We start from the raw sequence: 21,162 nt of genomic DNA, 5'->3' as shown, positions 1-21,162 counted from the left end.
AAAAGTTCTGAGCAGAGAGTAATCTTATTTTAAGCATCTTTATATTTCCCATAGATCTGTTCCCATTGTAGATCTTTAAGAATATTTGTTAAGCAAAGCAACAAATAAAACCAGTAAAGTTAGAGCCATCATCCTTTTATTTGTATCACAGAATTAATGACTGCAACTGTAAAAACAGCCCAGAACTATGCCTTCTAAAGGCATTTTACGAAATTATGAATTCATTTTGGATGTCTTGACACATATTTCAGTTAGATATTCAACTCTATACAAGCCTAGTGCTTGGGAGAACAATCTAGACTAGAGACGTGGAGCTGGGAGTCACTGTCACCTATTTGAAATAACAAGAAGGCAATTGGGTAGAGCAAGAAGACTAATGGGCCATGTCAGGATCTTACACGGTATCGACACTGAAGTCAGTCCCCAAAGGAGCATCCAGAAAAAAAGAAGAAATAAAAACAAGTGTAGTGTCACAATAATCAAGAGACAAGAATTTTTCAAAGAGGGAATGGTCAATAATACCAAATGTTGCTGAGAAGTCTAGGAAGATTAAGTCTGAAGGAATGGAGTTGGCAGTCAGGCTTAGTCACTGTGGAAGTCACTTACTTCTAACTGGTCCTTCACTCTGGTCTCAACTTCAATCGATATTCCCTAGAAGAATTATTTGCCTAAAACACCAACCTGATCCCATCTTCCTCCTCTTAAAGCTGTCCTCCTATGCATCTCTGCTTCTCACAAAAACCTAAGTTCATAGTATTTTAGGCATAACCAGCCACAATTTATTTCATTCATAGACTTTCAGCTCTACCATCTTCCCAAAAATTGAATGTTTTGCTGAATATTTGCATATACTTCAGTCTCAGCCCTACTCCTTTCTCTTTATTCTTCAAATTCCTTGTGAATGTCAGTTTCTTGAAAATATCCACTGATTCCCTCAAATTTAATTTTTCCTTCTCTTTGCATCATAGGAGTTGGTATATATGTTGAAGATGCTGCCTTTGACTACACAGCACTCAACTAATATGAACAAAGACAGCTAGCTACCTTGATTAATACATAAATCTCATATCACTAGTGTAAATATAGGTTTACTTCTCTTTCTCCCTCTTAGATAAGAACTTTCTCCCTCTCAAATGTCATGAACAGAGCTGGAGTCTCTTTCACCTTTACAAATAAATCACAAAGCAAAGCTCCCAGTAAGGTTTGTCTCCTTGTAGGATTTTGCAAAGCTAAATAAATCATAACAAATAACAGATAGAGCTTGAAAAACAAGTTTACCTTCTATATGGCATTGAATGGCCACAAATAACTTAAATTGGAGTTCTATTGAAAAGATTCCAAGATTCTATTTCTTACCATATTCTCACTAAAAATTAGTAGGCAAAGTTTTTTAGATCTTTCTAATTTTACCAATCACTAGGAAATTCTAATTCACAATTATTTAAGGACTGAGTTTTTAGTGGTTCCCAGATTTACTTCTTGCTGATTTCTTAATAATTTAACTACCTGTAACATTTTCACCAGATATTATAAGAACAGAGCAAGAAAATTCAAAGTGAATCATTATAGAAACAGTCACCAACACCTCTTAAATTTAAATAATAGCTTAAAATATGGCTTCATAATTATCTGTGATTGTTCTTTAAAAATTCACCTAATTGAAAATTATAAATATCTAACAAATTAATTGAGCATACATATTTCAATGCATAATGTTTAAATGTTTATTTTCTTAAAAACTGCAGAATTTGAAAAACCAGTTTATCTTGCTCATGAACAAAAACCTTACAAATTTGTCTTCTGAAGGATGAGCCTTTTGAAGCATTTTATTTCATAATGTGCTTGTCTCTAAAGTTATATTTAAAGGTACAACATGACCATTAATTATTGTTCTTTGACTTAATATAAGGTAAACTTTAAACTTTACTTATAGAGTGTTATAGGCTGAAATTTCATGCCAAGTTTTTAAAAACATTTTTTCCCAGAAAATTATATCAAATGTCGAGATGTTTTTCCTTAAATCAACAGGTAAGATTTTAAGGTCATACACATCATAAAGTATACTCCATGAAATAAATAAGATTCACAGTTTAATTTCTATAACTCATAAAATTTTGGATAGAAATATTTTCAGAATAATACAATTTTAATTTCATTGAAAGAAAATTGATTTATAGAATTGTAGCAATTATCAAAAGCTAATACAGACAGAGCAGGGGGCAGAGCAAGATGGTAGAATAGAAGCCTACACTGTTTGTCCCCCTGGAAGAGCAGCAAATTTTAACAACTATCTACACACAGAAGAGCACTGTCACAAGAACCAAAAAATAACTGAGAAATCACAGTGCCCGGTTTTACTTTCATATCACTGAAAAAGATACTGAAGAGGGTCAGAGAAAAAGTCTTCAATTGCTTACACCACCCCTCTCCCATCCCACGGCAGTGGCGATGTGGTGCAGAAAAAGAATCTGTGTACTTGGGGTAGGGAGAGGCAAGTGATAAGGGTACTTTACAATGAACTCAGTACTGCCCTGTCACAGTGGAGAGCAAAGCCATGCTGGACTCAGCCAGCTCCCACACATGGAGGGAGCATTTGAACCAGGCATAGCCAAAAGGGAATTGTCCATCCCAGAGGTCAAAACTTGAGTATTTTTATGGGCGTTGCCACCATGGGCTAAAGTGCTCTGGGGTCCTAGGTAAACATGAAAGGTAGTCTAGGACACAAGGACTGCAATTTCTAGTCCTGAACTGGGCTCGCAGTCAGTGGACTAGGATGGCATGTGACCCAGGGAGGTACCTGTTGTCATGAGGAGGGCTTGTACCATCCCTCTCCCAACCCCAAGTAGTACAACTCATAACGATGAAGGGGAGAGCCAAGTCCTGGCAGAATTCATCACCTGCTGACTAAAGAGCCCTTGGCCCCTGAATAACAGGCAGCAATACTCAGATATGCCATGGGCCCTGGGCTCTGGGATGTGCTAACTTCAAGTGTGACCCAGCACATTCCCAGCTGTGGTGGCAATAGTGAAAGTCTCTTCTGTTTGAGAAAAGCAGAGGGAAAATAAAAGGGACTTTGTCTTACACCTTATATACCAACTCGGCCACTGTAAGGCAGAGCAACAAACAGGCTCTTGGGGTCCCCAAGTCAGGACCTACCTCTTAGACAACATTTCTGCATATTTCCTGGGCCAGAGGGGAACCTACTTCCCTGAAGGGTTAGTCCCAGGCCTGGCAGCATTCACCATAAGCTAACTGAAGAGCCCTTGGGCTTTAAGTGAACATTGGCGGTAGCCTGGCAGAATCTCCCATGGACTGTTGGGGTGGTGGCCACAGGGAAAGGCTCCTCTACTTGTATAAAGGGGAAGGAAGAGTTAAGACTTTGTATTGTAGTCTTATGGTCAGCTTGGCAGCAGTAAAATAAACATCAGGCAAATTTCTAAGGTTTCTGAGAGCCATTTCCTGGCTCTCAGACAGCATCTCTGGACTCACCCAGGGCCTAGGGAAGCTCACTGCCCTGAAGGGAAGGACACAAACTTGGCTGCTTTGCCACCTGCACATTGTAAGCCTGTTGGGCCTTGCATGAACCCAGGTGATAGCCAGGTAGTGGTTACAGCAGGGCTTGTGTGAGAACCAGTGCTGTTCTTGAACCAGCACAGTCCCAGTGGTGGTAGTGACAGGGTTGCATCACCACACCCCCAGTCCAGGTGGCTCAGCACAGAAAGAAAGACTCCGTTTGTTTGGGAGAAAGTAAGGGAAAAGAACAAGAGTCTCTGCCTGGTAATCCAGAGACTTCTTATGGATCTTATCCAAGACCACCAAAGAGGCACCCCTAAGTGTCTCCAAAAACCATACATTATTGGGGTTGAGGCCTAAGTCCTTTCAACTACCTAGAAAGCCTTCTCAAGAAGGATGGGCACAAACAAGCCCAGGATATGAAAACTACAATAAAGACCTCACTTTTCCACGCCCAAACAATGACAAATTCAAGATAATGCAGAGAAGGAATTCAGAATTCTATCAGATAAATTTAACAAAGAGATTGCACTAATTAAAAAGAATCAAGCAGAAATTTCAGAGTTGAAAATGTAATTGACATACTGAATAATGCATCAGAATCTCTTAATAGCAGAATTGATCAAGCAGAAGAAAGAATTAGTAAGCTAGAATACAGGCTATTTGAACATACTCTATCAGGGGAGATGAAAGAAAAAAGAATAAAAGAGAATGAAGCACACCTACAAAATCTAGAAAATAGCTTCAGGAGGGAAAATCTGAGAGTTATTGGCCTTCAAAAGGAAGTAGAGAAAGATATGTTGGTAAAAAGTTTATTCAAAGGGATAATATCAGAGAATTCCCTAAATCTAAAGAAAAATATGAATATTAAAATTCAAAAATGTTACAGAACACCAAGCAGCTTTAATCCAAATAAGACTACCTCAAGGCATTTAATAATAAAACTCCCAAAGGTCAAGGATAAAGAAAGGATCCTAAAACAGCAAGAAAAAAGAAACAAACAGCATATAGGAGAGCTCCAATAAGTTTAGAAGCAAACTTTTCACTGGAAACCTTACAGTCCAGGAGAGCATGGCATGACATATTTAAAGCGCTGAAGGAAAAAACAACAACAACAACTTTATCCTGGAATAGCATATCAACTGAAAATATTCTTCAAGCAAGAAGGAGAAATAAAGACCTTTCCAGACAAGCAAAAACTGGAGGATTTCATCAACACCAGATCTATCATACAAGGCATGCTAAAGGAGTTCTTCAGTCTTCAGTCTAAAAGAAAATGATGTTAATGAGCAAGAAGAAATCATCTGCAGTTACAAAACTCACTAGTAATAGTAATCATACAGTAAAATACAGAATATTGTAACACCGTAATTGCGATGTGTAAACTACTCTTAAATATAAAGGCTAAAGGATAAACCAATAAAATAACAACTATAGCAACTTTTCAAGAGATAGACAGTACAATAATACAGAAAGATAAGCAACAAAAAGTTAAAAAGCCAGGGGACAAAGTTAAAGTGTAGAGTTTTTATTAGTTTTCTTTTTACATGTTTATGCAATGAATGTTGTCATTAGTTTAAAACAATGGGTTATAAGATGGTATTTGTAAGCCTCATGGTCACCTCAAATAAAAAAGCATACAACTCTCTCTCACACACACACATACACACGCACAAAATTAAATCATACCACCAGAGAAAATCATGTTCACTAAAAGGAAGACAGAAGAGAAGAAAAAGAAGAAGAAAAGACCACAAAACAACCAGAAAACAAATAACAAAATAGCAAAAGTAAGTCCTTACTACTTACCTATAATAATATTTAATGTAAATGGACTAAACTTTCCAATCAAAAGACGTAGAGTGGCTGAATGGATGTAAAGCAAGGCCCAAAGATCTATTATTTACAAGAAACATACTTCATCCATAAAGACACACATAGACTGAAAAAAAATGGGATGGAGAAATATATTCCATCTCACTAGAATCCAAAAAAGAGCAAGAGTACTTACATTTATATCAGACAAAATAGATTTCAAGACAAAAACTGTAAGAAGAAACAAAGGTCATTATATAGTAATAAAGGGGTAAATTTAGCAAGAGAGTACAATGATTATAAATATATATGCAGCCAACACTGGAGCACCCAGATCCATAAGGCAAATATTATTAAAACTAAAGAGAGAGGTAGACCTAAATACAATAATACCTGGAAACTTCAACATCACGCTTTCAGCATTGGACAGATCTCCCAGACAGAAAATCAACAAACAAACATCAAATTTAATTGGAACTATAGAACAAATGAATCTAATAGATATTTATGGAATATTTTATCAAAAACCTGCAGCATACACATTCTTTTCCTCAGTATATGAATCACTCTCAAGGACAGACCATATGTTAAGTCACAAAACAAGTCTTAAAACATTCAAAAAATTGAAATAATATCAAGCATCTTCTGTGACCACAATGAAATAAAACTCAAAATCAGTAACAAGAGGAATTTTGTAACTACACAAACACATGGAAATTAAACAATATGCTCCTGAATGACCAATGGGTCAATGAAGAAATTAAGAAGGAAATTGAAGGCTGGTGTAGTGGCTCACATCTATAATCCCAGCACTTTGGGAAGCCAAGATGGGAAAATTGCTTGAGTCAGGAGTTTGAGACCAGCCTGGGCAACACAGCAAGACCTTGTCTATACAAATAACAAAAGAAAAAATTAGCTCAACATGGTGGCATGTGCCTGTGGTCCCAGCTACTCAGGGGGCTGAGGTGCGAGGATCACTTGAGCTCAAAAGTTTAAAGACGGAGTGAGCTATGATCATGCCACTACATTCCAGCCTCAGTGACAGAGTGAGACCTCATCTAAAAAACATTAAAAGAAGAAAAGTTTCTTGAAACAAATGATAATGGAAATACAACATACCAAAATCTGTGGGCTACAGCAAAAGCAGTACTAGGAGGGAAATATATAGCTGTAAGTGTCTACACCAATAAAGAAGAAAAACTTCAAACAAATAACCTAAAAACTATGTTAAGGAACTAGAAAAGGAAGAGTAAACTGAACTCAAAATTAGTAGAAAACAAGAAATAATAAATAAATAATAAATATTAGAGAAAAAAACAATAAATTTGAAATGAAATGAAAATAATACAAAAGAACAACTAACAAAATGTTGGCTTTTTGAAAAGATAAACAAAATTGACAGGCTTTTAGCCAGACTAATAAAGAAAAAATGGGAGAAGATCCAAATAAATAAAATCAGAGATGAAAAAGGAGGCACTATGTGTAAACAAAATCACAGGGAAGTTTACACAGCAGCTTGGCAGAGCCTGCAGCAGCTCAGCAAGGCCTCTGCAGGCAGGCTGTGACTAGACTCCCTCCTTGCTACTCAGGGCATCCCTGAAAAAGGGCAGCAGCCCATCAGGGACTTATAAATAAAGCCCCACTTTCCCAGAATAAAGCTCCTCACAAAAGGGGCAGTTTTGAGCTCCACTTCAGCAGACTTAAACAACCCTGCCCAGCAGCTCTGCAGGGAGCAACGGAGCTCCCAGCACAACACTTGAGCTCTGATAAGGGACAGATTGCCTCCTCAAGTGGCTCCCTGACCCCTGCAAATCCAAAGAGACAACTCATACAGGAGAACTCTGGCTGACATCTGGCGGATACCATTCTGGGACAAAGCTACCAGAGGAAGGAACAGGAAGCAATCCTTGCTATTCTGAAGCCCCCATGGGTGATTCTCAGGCAGGCAGGGTCTGGAGTGGATCTCCAGCATTCCTACAGCAGAGGAGCCTGACTGTTACAAGGAAAACTGAAAAACAGAAATAAATAGCTTCAATATTAACAGAAAGGCTATCCACTCAGAGACCCCATCTGAAAGTCACCAACTTCAAAGACCAAAGGTAGATAAATCCATGAACATGGGAAGAAATCAGTGCAAAAAGGCTAAAATCACCAAAAACCAGAACGCCTCTTCTCCTCCAAGAGATCACAACTCCTGACCAGCAAGGGAACAAAACTGGATGGAGAATGAGTTTGATGAATTGACATAAGCAGGCTTAAAAAGGTGGGTAATAACAAACTTTTCTGAGCTAAAGGAGCATGTTCTAACCCAATGCAAAGAAACTGAGAACCTTGAAAAAATATTAGATGAAATGCTAACTAGAGTAACCAGCTTATAGAAGAACATAAACCACTTAATGGAGCTGAAAAACATAGCAGGAAAACTTCGCAAAGCATATACAAATTTCAATAGGTGAATCAATCAAGCAGAAGAAAGGATATCAGAGATTGAAGATCAACTCAATGAAATAAACTGAGAAGGCAAGATTAGAGAAAGAAGAGTGAAAAGAAATGAACAAAGCCTCCAAAAAATATGGGACAATATCAAAAGATCTAATATATATTTGATTGGTATACCTGAATGTGACGGAGAGAATCACCCAGACATCTTCCTTCTTATGGTTCCACCCTTGCTATCAATTACTAGCATCCAGGTGTGAGGGAAAAGAGAAGGCAGGACAGATATAATAGATGTTCAACCACCTGATCACACACATTACTTTTTCTCGCATGCCATTGGTCAGAACTAGATCACAGCACACTGCATGCAAAGAGCCAAGGAAAATGTAGTTCCTGCCTGGGTTTCTGTTTTCCTGTGAGAGTTCTCTACCATGGAAGGAAAAGCATAGAACTTGCTGGACAGTGAGCTTCAGCTTCCTCTCTTGTGCCTGGCATATGCTGTGCAAGCATTCTCACATTCATCACTTCATTTATTCTTACTGCATCCTTAGGAGGTATTATTATCACCCATTATAGCAGCATTACACAAAAGAAGAGACTGACACTCAGAGAGGTAAATTGACTTCCAAAGGCCTTAGAACATTACTTTCTTCATGAAGATTTGTATTTTTAATGCAAGCTTTATTGACATATAATTCACATACCATACAATTCACTGAATTAAAGTGTGCAATTCAATGGTTTTTATTACATTCACAGAGTGCAACCATCATCATGATCAATTTCAGAACATTTTTATTTTCCCCAAGAGAAACCTTGCATTCATTTTACTCCTTATATTCTCTCTACCTCCTTCTAGCTCTGAGCACTCACTCATCTACTTTCTGTCTCTATAGATTCGCCTATTCTGGGCATTTAACATAAATGAAAACTTAAGACTTGTGGCCTCTTGTGGCTGGCTTCTTTCATTCACCTAGCATAATGCTCTCGAAGTTCATTCATTTCTTAGCATGTATCAGTACTTCATTTCTTTTTATTGCCTAATAATATTCTGCATTTTGTTTACCCATTTATCAGGTGGATAATTTCCATTTTTGGCTATTATGAATAATGCCACTAGGAACATTTGTGAAAAAATGGCTGCACCATTTTACAATCCCACAAATAGTGTATGAGAGTGTCAATTTCTCCACATCCTCTCCAAAATTTATTATTATCTACCTTTTTTATTATGGCAAAATGTGAATTTTGAAAGATGACTGTTTTTCCAGGCTTAGAAATTACGGTTCAGTTTTCCGAGTAAGAATCTAGACAAGGAGTTGTAGGAGAAAGTTTGAAGGATGGTTTGTCCTTTAGGCTCTTTCTTCCAGATATACACTGCCCTAATCTGCTTCTTTTACTTCATATCCCAGATTTTTCCTGATCATCCCTTTCTTGATACTCCAAGATAGATACTTGAATGCAGAAGTTTTAAGCCTTTTGCTTTGACCCAACCATTTTGACTCTGTGGATGTTCTGACCTGAGAGTTTTTGACCCCAGGGTTTAAGAGTAGAAACCATTGCATCAGAATTACACTTATATGAATACATACTCATTTAAAAAGTACTTCTAGTTCTAATTTCTATTACATTAATTTATTGATAAAGTATTTTTATTCCAAGGAACTAAGACTTTCTATTTTTTTTTTCCATTTTGACTTTTAATTTACTGAAATTCTTTTCTTTGGAATCAATTGTTTTCCACATAAGGTTTAAATAAAAATGTTTTTCAATGTGGGAATTTTTTTGGTAGTGTTCATATCAAATTTTTACTGATTATAGTCTCTGCAATTACAAATTTTCTGTTCTGGTCATTATTTGTACCAAATTCAATTGTTTTGAGTCAAATTATTCATATTAACTTAGTAAATTATTAATTTACTAAGTTATTTTAATTTAATTTTAATAACATATTAATTATTCATATTAACTTAGTAAAAAAAATTGGATGAAGGCAATAATAAATTTTAACATGTTCCAATTTAGTTGTCGCAGTTTTATTTAGTATTGATTACTTCTGCCAAGTCTGACTTTTCCTTTTCAATATTTGCATGTTTCAAGTTGAGCATCAACATAATTCTTCAGTCAGGTTTTCATCTCGAACATATTTTACCATGTGGTCTTTTAACTTGTGTCATTGTCTTTTGTGCTGATCATTTCTACCAAGAATATTCAGTATGAGTTGGATAAAGGACTAATTGTTGATTTTTTTTTCCTATTTAGCTAATTCATAAGAAAGCTATGTGGTTTCCCCTAGCTATGTTATTGTTATTCTGCTGTCTGAAATTTCTCTGTACTGATTACCTAATTCTTCAACATAGTTCCAATCAGTTTGTATATTTGGTACTAACTGCCCAAATGAACAACAGGGAAGAAAGCAAATGATGGGACCCGAATATTCTTGGGAACTCAGCCACAGAAAGATAAATATCACATATTCTCTCTCATAATGGAGAGCTAAAAAAAATGGAAAGTTGGGAAACTAATTCTAATAAATTTCAGCATTTGGCCATTAAAGAATGTATATATTTAGATCAAGATATGCTAGGCATTAAAATAATCCAGTGTTAAAAAATTAATCTAGTCAATATGTTCTATACCTGAGTAGTTGTTGGAATCAACTGAGGTGCTTCCTTTAAATATACACATTTCTAATTTACCCCTTTTCATATCTGTCTGTCATAAAGAAAATGTAGAAAGAGTTTTGGAAAAGCAACAAGAGATGAGATGGGAAGCCATTACCATCCTACACCCCAACTTGAATATGAAGGGAGGAAGTGGCCTAGGAACAGAGAAAGTGAGCTGTGTGGAGACTGACCTCTCAGAGGAGCTGTGGCCTTCTGTGGAAGAGCATAGCTGAGAAAGCCTGAAGAAATACCCTGACCTTACTTTCTTCTTGTTCTCCAGATCTCTTGCCAGTGCCTTCTACTGGCCAAACCCAACAGAAAGATGGAGGAACAGAGAATTGTTTATGCAGTTAATGTGCATCAGCTCCCCTGAGGCACCAGGTAGCGTGAAGGACAGAAAGTATCCTGGGGAAGTAAAATGGAAAATGCCCATTATAGGCTTATCAATATTTCTGCTTTTATCCATCCACCCTCCTCCTTCTCTTTTTTTCTATTTCCAGGTCAGATAAACACACACACACACACACACACATGCGTGCACGCGCACACACACACACACATTTGGACAGGAAACTGGTAGTCAGGGAGCTCTCTCTCTCTCTCCACCCTCAAGCCCTATTTAGTCTATTTGTTAAGAACTCACTCAACTGCAAATACTGAAGTAGTTCCCATATATTGGCTTAAACACAAGATTGTGTTGCATGACCACCCAGGACTAGATGAGTATGTGTCCAGCAAGTAGTTTTAGCTGGGATAATTGGAATTCTCCTTGAAAGGATAGAGGAAACAGATATTATGTAGGCAGCTATCAGTGCTTATCATTCTTGCTATTTTATTTATATAAGAAATCCCCTCTGTTCCCTTAACTGCTCAGGCCTTTAGAAATCTAACCCAGAAGGAGACTTACAAGCATTCATATATATATATATATATATATTCATATTCATATATATCATATATATATTCATATATATGATACATATATATGTGTGTGTGTATCAATACGTCAATATGATATATGATATATATATCATATATGATACATATATGAAAGTCTGTATTTATATATCATATGATATATATATATATCCTAGATCAGATCATGTGATATATATATCATAGATGTAGAGTTGAACACATGACTGTGTAGCTAGTCTACATCTCTTAGAGCTCCTTCCAGCTTGATATGACTATTTGATATATTTGATCATCTTACCAACAGATTGAGTGCATAAGTGACATGTGCCCCTTCGGTCTGGGCCTTAAGACACTGGACATATGCTTCTGACAACTTCTTCCTCTTTTTACAGTTTAAAAGATATCTATGATCAGCTTCTGCTATGCTGCATGGAATAACGGACCAACAAGATGACACATCACTACATGTCTTCATGGATGAAAGACATGCCCAAATTTGGATTGCTAAACCCAGTACTGTTATGAGAAAGGGATAAGAACTTCTTTGTTCAATAAGCAACTGCCATTTAGGGTCTCTTTGTTATATTATTTGTCCTATCTAACACAGCTTCTGTCCCAAATATGGTTTTCCAGGATGGTAACTGTCTTATGCAAAGGTGTGCTTGAGTTTATTCGTAATATGTTCCCCAAGCTCCACAAAGTCAGTGGTTGTGAATTCTTGCCACTCAACTCTGCTTGACACCTCCTATTTTCTGAGAATTTTCTTCCTTCTTCAAGCACTGGTTCCAGCCCTCCCATTCCCATCCATAAAGTTCAGATGGACATAGAGGGATTGTTCTTGTGAATCAGTGCTATTGATTGGGAAATCTAGATTTTATCAACAATGAAGATGAACAATTAGGAGTTGGGTCATGAGAAAGAGGGACATTGGGGAACAGCCAAAGGAGACCATGACATGCAAATGCCACAGTGGAAAATTTTCACCACCTTTCCTGTAGGTCAGTGAGGAGTTTGATTTGTCATTTAACCAAATCTTGATTTGTCCAGTTCTCTAGGTCTACACCACTCAAGTGGTATAGTGTCAGATTCATTGGTGATGACAGCTATGAGGGCTTTTTCAAAGTAATTATACCTCTCCTTCCTGTCTTTCTGATGAATTTTTGCCATGTAATTGAATTTTAATTATTTTTCAAGTGAGGGTGCAGAACAATTAAAACGTTACAGAGAGTACAATGAATGACTGTCAAGGTAAATACTGACAGGTGATATGGTTTGGCTGTGTGTCACCACCCAAATCTCATCTTGAATTGTATTCCCATAATTCCCACTTGCTGTGGGAGGACCTGGTGGGGGGTAATTGAATCATGGGGTCAGGTCTTTCCCATGCTGTTCCCACCATAGTAAATAAGTCTCACAAGATCTGATAATTTTATAAGGGAAGTTTCCCTGAACAAGTTCTCTCTTTGCCTGCCACCATCCATGTAAGACATGACTTTCTCTTCCTTGCCTTCTGCCATGATTATGAGGCCTCTCCAGACATGTGGAACTACAAGTCCATTAAACCTCACCTTCTTCCCAGTCTCATATATGTCTTTATCAGCAGCATGAAAATAGACTAATACAACAGGAAAATAATCAGAATGCCCTGGACAGTGCCTCTGGGACAAGACTCTGCCTGATCTGGGATTATGCCAGGAAACAAATCCCATCTTCTCCTTGAGTCTACAAGGAATATGGGTTCATGTAATACTTGTCCATCTTCCTGATTTTCCCAGAGGAACAAAACTATGAAAAGAAACTTAAAGAATATCAATTTGGGCTACAAAAATAGGATAAAAGACAAAGAATGATATGGTGGCCTGTGACTCACTCTTAAGGTTCAGGTGTCTTGAGCTGAAAGTCTTGTATAAAGGCTATCCACATCTAGTAGACTGCTGATTAGTCTAAAGATTTTGAGAAAGTTAACACCTTTATGATGTTATCTTCTGGAGGATGCCATAGGAGTCTCAGTTTTAGATCTCCTGTGACATGTAAGTCCAGGAAATTGATATGTCTTTTTAACTGGGAGACAGAGATTCAAGAGTAGATTCCCTGGAGTTTTACGCAATGTTTGTGTGTTAACAACAGTAGACATCATTCTTTCCAATGAAGTTTGAGGACAGTCTTATATTGCTGTTATTGTCTGTAAACCAAGACTTAAAGCTGAAAGTCATGTAGGAATTCCTGTGGCTTACCATTGGGAAAAGCTGCCTGGATCTATTAATTATAAACTTCTGTAAACTGAATTAACCCCCTACAATAGTTTGTCATATTGTACTGTAAAAGCACACTCAAGAACAAGAGATGAGATCATTAGATGTGTTGGGCATTGGTTCACATGGTGATAGTCTATGAGCTCCTGTAAGAGTAACCCTAATGGCTAAGAGAGCTAAGGGCAAAGCCTTCTGCTATGACAGCTAAAGTTCCTCAGAAAGTTTTACAAGTTTCAGCTGGAACCTGTATCACTAAGCAAATTGGTGGATATTGCCAAGTGGAAAACATAAAGTCTAAAACTATCTTTGCTACTATCAAAGCAGTTTCTTTATGACAATGAGAGGCTTCTAGCCAAGCAGAGAACAGAGACATAGTACTAAGGACACATTTATAACTACATAAGGTGAATAACTAAATGAAATCCACTTGCAGATATAAGTTCAAAGGGGAGTCAAAGGTTTTAGCTTGTGTCCATGTCCCAGCTTTATAATTTCCCCTAAATGGTACACTTGACAGATATGAAATGCACCAAAAATGTACTCTCAATCCTATTGAAGTATCTTCATCAACACTTATTTATTACAGTTTTTAAATTTTCCTTTTTATGATGGGTGCAAGTAACATTTTTTGAGAGGCTCATTTCAGCATCCTGAGCAAACCAAGAGACCATCTTGGTGCCACGACAGCTATCTGAGATGAGAAAACAATTTTATCTTTTCCAGTACACATCTTCAGAACCAAGTACTGGAGTTAATTCAAGACCAGATGCCAATAGTCAGGAGTTAGTTTTGGCTTTGAATCTTGGGCAGCCTGGAAGTGTTAAAGCAGCTCATTTAGTACTGCATAGTAATCTGCTCAAGCATTAGCCTTTGTTTCTTGAGTCTGCTTTTTACTATGGACTCAACCTTAATATAGCCAATTCCTTTGGAAGAAACAAGACTTCTAATAGGATTTTTATGTGACTGCCATGTTTAATTGGAATACCAGATGCAGTTAAGAAACCTCATTATTCCCAAAGCATACCAAGATTCATGAACCACCCCAAAAACATATTTGCCATCTGTATAGATATTTGCTCTTTTATATCTACCTAACAGGCAGGCTGTACAAAGTGCTATAATTATAGCAACTTGCAGAGATTTGGCCTCTTTGGAAGGATAATATCGAAGTCAGTCTGAATGGGTTTTAATCACCAATAGGCTTCATCCATAAACAGTTCTAAATCTGGGTTGTCTAAAAGAATTTTAAAGAGATCAGAGAGAGGCAAGAAAAATTGTTTCATAAGTACATGAGAGTAATGAGATTTTCTCTCCTGTGGGAGAGGGAGAAAGCTTGTGGGTTTTGGGGGATAGAGAGATGAATAGAAATATGTTTGGATGAAAAGAGAAAAATTTTGCAGATTAATCTAGAAGCAAGGTCTGAATGATATGAGAGACCATAAGGTTAAGGCTGAGATCTTAGGACTAGGTCAGCAGAAGCTTCATTTAACTCTGTTGTTGTCGCCACTACACACACAGAGCTAGGCTTCTGCCATCAGTAAAGTGAGAAGTTATTATAAGTGTCAGATGTCCAATCTCATTGTACTGTTAAGTCAGAACTGCAGAAGCTCCTTCATATCTTTCATGTGCAAAGAGAAAGAAAGGTCTATGGTAATTGGGGATCCTAAGCATAAGCACTTTTGAAGGACATTTTTTAAGTTACAGAGGTTCTAGTGAATCTGGCTCAGATAAAAGCTCAGATACCAGGAAATCAATCTATGCCAACATTAAATAATTCTCTTCCATGAAGTTTCAGAAAAAGGCTCTCTATCCCACTTTTTTTTTTTTTTTTTTTTTGAGACGGAGTTTCGCTCTTGTTACCCAGGCTGGAGTGCAATGGCGCGATCTCGGCTCACCGCAACCTCCGCTTCCTGGGTTCAGGCAATTCTCCTGCCTCAGCCTCCTAAGTAGCTGGGATTACAGGCACGCGCCACCATGCCCAGCTAATTTTTTGTATTTTTAGTAGAGATGGGGTTTCACCATGTTGACCAGGGTGGTCTCGATCTCTTGACCTCGTGATCCACCTGCCTCAGCCTTCCAAAGTGCTGGGATTACAGGCGTGAGCCACCGTGCCTGGCCCTCTATCCCACTTTTAAGAGTGGCACCCATTTGCAAAGTAGGTTTTACTACAACAGATCCTATATAGTGAAATGGCTACACAGAAAAATAAGTTGACTAGTGAGAGGAATATTTGAGATTCCCACCACAGAAAAGTTTTGGTAGCTCCAGGTAAATAATGATGGAAAGTTGGCAGGGTTTATGGTAGACCGTGCAGTCCCGGTAGCAACTGAAAAAGGAACTTGCTAGGTTTTTTCACAATTGCTTGAATTTTTTTCCCTTTCATTTTAAGGGCAATTGTGGACAAACCAGAGATCCACTTAAAAAGGGTCAATCTATCACACAAAATATGTTCATCTTTTAAAATTCTGCCTTTCAAGTTAAAGTAGAGCAAGTGTTTTCCCAATGTCCTTTTTCTTACAATATCCACAGTGCCTTTGTCTAGACTAGCTAGAGAGATGTTCCTTTTCTTGAGTTTATCTAATAGTTTAATCTGGAGAGCTATTAATTTGGTCTGTACATTTTTTTCTGAGTCAAAATGTTTTCTTTCTTTTTTTTTTTTAGAAAGAAAGAAAAAAAAGAATTAAGAAGAGGAGGAAAAAGGAAGAGAAAGAGAGAGAGAGAATGGGAGTATTGCCTTCTTGCCCAGGCTAGAATGCAATTTAGTAATGGGTATTGAAAACCTCTTTTATACCAATAATTATACTTAATGATGTAGTCAAGAAGGAATAAGGGAAGAAAATAACAAACAAACAGCCAACCAATATTTCATTTAAACCTATGAAATGCTATGCGATTACTGAGGAGTGATTTACTTCCAATTATGTAGTCACTTTTGGAATAGGTGTGAGGTGGTAATGTATGTTTTGTGTATTTGAAGTGGAGAGTTCTATAAATGTTTATTAAGTTTACTTGTTCTGGGTCTGAGTTCAAGTCATGAATGCCCTTGTTAATTTTCTGTCTCGTTGATCTATAGAATCATTAGCTCTTCTTGTTACATTGATCTTTTTGCCATTATGTAATGTCCTTCTTTGCTTCTTTTGATCTTTGTTGCTTTGAAGTCTACTTTATCAGAGGTGAGAATTGCATCTCCTGCTTTTTGTTTATTTATTTATTTTTACTCTCTGTTTGGTTGGTAAATCTTCCTCCTTCTCTTTGTTTTGAGTCTTTGTATATTGTTGCATGTGAGATAGGTCTGGATGCAGCATACCGATGGGGTTTGGCTTTTTATCCAATTAGAATATATATAAGTTTAATACTGGCATTTGATGCTAGCTGGCTGTTTTGCCCATTAGTTGGTGTAAATTTTTCATTGTGTTAATGCTCTTTGCTTTTTGATATATTTTTGGAAAGGCTGATATTGGTTGTTCCTTTATATGTATAGTGCTTCTTTCAGAAGCTCTTGTAAAGCAGGCCTGGTGGTGGTGAAGTCTCTAAGTACTTGTTTGTTCACAAAAGATTTAATTTTTCCTTCGCTCATAAAGCTTAGTTTGGCTGGATATGAAATTCTGGGTTGAAAGTTCTTTTCTTTAAGGATGTTAAATATTGGTCCCCACTCTTTTCTGGCTTGTAGGGTTTCTGCTGAGAGATCTGCTGTAAGTCTGGTAGATTTCCCTTTATGGGTAACCTGACCTTTCTCTCTGGCTGCCCTTAGTATTTTCTCCTTCATTTCAACCCTAATAAATCTGGCAATTATGTGCCTTGGGGTTGGTCTTCTTGAAGAATATCTTTGTGGTGTTCTCTGTATTACCTGGAGTTGAATATTACCCTGCCTTGCTAGGTTGGGAAAGTTTTCCTGAATGATATCCTGAAGAGTATTTTCTAACTTGGATTCATTCTCTTCGTCACATTCAGGTACACCTATCAAATGTAAATTAGGTCTTTTCACATAGTCCCATATTTCCTGGAGACTTTGCTCATTCCTTTTTATCCTTTTTTCTCCAATCTTGTCTTCTCGTTTCATTTCACTGAGCTGGTCCTCGACTTCTGATATCCTTTCTTCTGTTTGATCAATTTGACTGTTTAAACTTGTGCATACTTTGCGAAGTTCTCGTGTTGTATTTTTCAGCTCCATCAATTCACTTATATTCCTCTCTAAATTGTCCATTCTCGTTAGCATTTTGTCAAACCTTGTTTCAAGGTTCTTAGTTTCTTTGCATTGGGTTTGAACAAGTTCTTTTAATTCACAGAAGTTTCTTATCACCCACATTTTGAAACCTGCTTCTGTTATTGGAACACACTCATTCTCCATTAAGCCTTTTTCCATTACTGATGAGGAATTGCGATCCCCTGTTGAGGGAGAGGCATTCGATTTTGAATATTCTCTGCCTTTTTAGGCTGGTTTCTTCCCTTCATTATATATTTATCCCTCTGTCGTCTTTGTAATTACCGACTTTCTAACTAGGTCTCTGAGCGGACGTCCAACTTGTTGATTCCCAGCGCCGAAATCTGAGCAGTCCACTGTGCCGGCCAAAACAGCGGTGTTAAGATTGATGGTGCTTTTCTGCCCAGGAATTTCCGGACTCTGCACCAAGAACTGCCGCTCTAAGGCACCAGCAAAACCGCCATGCTGGCCATTAGAGTCACTCTGGCGACCCGTGGGGCTCCTCCGCTGGGAATCTCTTGGTCCGTGAGCAACAAATATTCATCTGAAAGTGTGGCGTCCTCTCGTTCTCTGCGCTTTCACTAGGAGCTACGTGCCTGAGCTGCTAGTGATCAGCCATCTTGGATCTCTCTCCCCAAAATGTTTTCAAAGTGTTCATCAAGCTCTTATAATTCAGAGATGTGGCAGTCTGCCATTCTATCTTCTGTTTTCTAACTAAATCTGTTATCTCAGGTTTAAGATCATCAAAAAAGAAGGTGGTTAGGGCAATTGTCACATCTTCACTCCTACAGAGGACATAGTATTCTGACAGGTGGTAATTAACCTGTCTCTGAAATTAGGAATGAATCTATTATTTTTGCCCTTCTTACATAACTGGATTTTTTTCAGTGAATTTTACACTAGGAAGTCCCAAGACAATGTTTAAATTCTGTCTTTCTTTAGGAGGGACTGGAAAGTCCTTAGCTACATTTTGACAATTTCCATTTCCATTAAACTATATTACAAAGGATATTCTCCAGTAGGAGGGCTATACTTAGGAAGAGGTAGTAGAAGATAAGAAGGGAGGTTGAGAGAAGGTACAGGGTAAGGGGAAGGTTGAAATACAGGATACCAGGAAGAAACGCAATGCAAATATGAATTAGAAGAGGAAAAAGACGAGTTTAAGTTTAGATTTTAGATTATTCCTGTTTCTATTAGTTTTTTTCTTAGGAGCTCTTAGGAAAAGTAATTTTAGAATTTTGTTGCCTTTAGAGTTTTTTTTTTTTAATTTAAGAGAACTTTTCATACCACTTAAAAACACTGACCATTGAACATTTGAAATCTTTAAATGTTTTGATTCTAAGATCCCATACAAACGTATTATTTTATTTGTATCTCAAATTCCTCAAAGTGGCCACTAAAGTTCTAAGCTATTCCTAAGAAAACCCTGCCAGAATTTTCAATGGTTGGTGCTACTGGCTCTGTAACATTAAACTTATATTTAAATGACCTAAAAAACAAACTCTCCTTAATGCTATGGCCCTAACTTTACCATGCAAACTTCGATGAGTAGAATAAATCAAACCAAAAGGTATATAGCAAGAACAATAAAGAAAAAAAATAAATAAAGGCTTGGGAGATACTTCAAGGCCAAGAGAGCCAGGCACTGGTCTGGTCCACAGAAGACTCACTCCTCTTTTAAGTGACCCAAGCTAAACAATAGAGTCTAAACGCCACAACTATGGAAGAAAATCAACCAGAGAGTCAACAAGCCTTCAAAGGAGCTTTCCAACTTGGAGAAGGATGATGGAAAGTTTTGCATGGCTTTAGCAGGATGAAGTTGGCTGAAGTTCAGCTAGACTTAGCAGAAGGGGGATTGGCTGAAGTCCAAGTAGTTTCAGAAACAGAAATAGGGGGATTGTTCTTCTGGAGTAAAAGCCATTGTTTTAGCAATCTGGATTTTATTGAAAGGGGTGAATAGGAAGAATCAAGGGTTACAGTCATATGCAAGAGGGAATAAAGAAAGACAGTGTGAAGTAAGGGTAAGGCTACAAGAACTTGTAAAAGCCACAGTGAAAAATTCTCAGGTCACAAGTCATCAGGGGTCTTTCACATACAGCAGCAGTAAAACTTGTGTTTTTCCAGGGGACTTCAATGCCTTCATTCAAAGTAATTTCCAACAAAGTGACAATGTCATTGTGGGCAATATCTTGTAGCAGAATTTCCTTGACTACGCTTCTGAATGATGCTATAGATTGAAGGATTCTGGGAGAATAGAAGGAGCATTTCTTGTGATTGCCCCTCCTCTTTTTACATGTGAAAATTCAGAATCATGTAGAATTAAGCAGAGTGAAATTGAAACAGAAAAAGGTATATCCAGTGGATCTATTTCTCCATATTACCTCATATCCAGATACATATGAAAAACTTTTTTAGAATTTAGCAGTGTTCTTCTATTCTGTCAAGAGATCCCAGGATAATAAAGCATAATTTTGAGGAAGAGAATTGAAAGTACTTAGATGTTTGCTTATTTTGGTTCACGGGAATGCTGGTACCCTTAGAAGATCATCCATTAACTATGCGACATCAGAATGGAAGTCAAGTAGGAAAAAGCATTGGTTCTTCTTACATAAACTTCAGCAGCATATAACTTTCTTATAGCCCTTCAGCCATTTTTTTCCCCTTCCCATCTTGGATAGAAATAAGTGAAAAGATATGACCAAAAGAAGAAACAATATTAAAAAGATTTTTTAGATGCTTTAAAATCTTGGGAAGTATTCAATTCTTGTCAGATCTGAGGTTGGAATTAATCCACTTACTTTTTTTTTCTCTGAATCATACAGCTGGTTCCTGAACTGAATGTTCATCCATGCCCTCTGAACAAATTCCACCACAGTTAGAGGTGAAATTATTGGAGAAGCTTCCATAAATCTGAGTCACTGAAGGGAAATACTGTTACTTTTGGTCCTTTGTTCCTCTTTATGATAAAACAAAAATTGTAAGGAAAGCATTGTTTTTGCCCTAAATTCAAAGCATGTTATAACAGTTATGTATCTTGGCAAACTGCCTCATTTAAGTAACTACTTATTCCAACTTTGAGACAAATGTAGGGTAACATGCGGTAGGTGTTACTTATCTGTACTTAAGAGTCTCATTAAATATAAAAGCCATTCACTATTAAATTTAAGTTTTATTTGAGGTTTAGTTGAACTTGTTTTGGAGTTTGAACATGTGCATGGAGTTTATAAAAAGGAACTTTGTACAAACCATTCATTTAATTGCTTTTGATTGCCTTGTTGGCTCACCATGTACTAGGCATGACAGTGTTTTGTGTTATGAAAGTACAGTATTGAAACAGCAGAGAAACTATTGTCACAGT

The sequence above is a fragment of the Aotus nancymaae genome, unplaced genomic scaffold, assembly GCF_030222135.1.
Source record: "Aotus nancymaae isolate 86718 unplaced genomic scaffold, 86718_ANA_hifiasm-v0.15.2.pri h1tg000016l, whole genome shotgun sequence".
Taxonomy (NCBI): Eukaryota; Metazoa; Chordata; class Mammalia; order Primates; family Aotidae; genus Aotus; species Aotus nancymaae.
Note: the sequence above shows the minus strand (reverse complement) of the source record.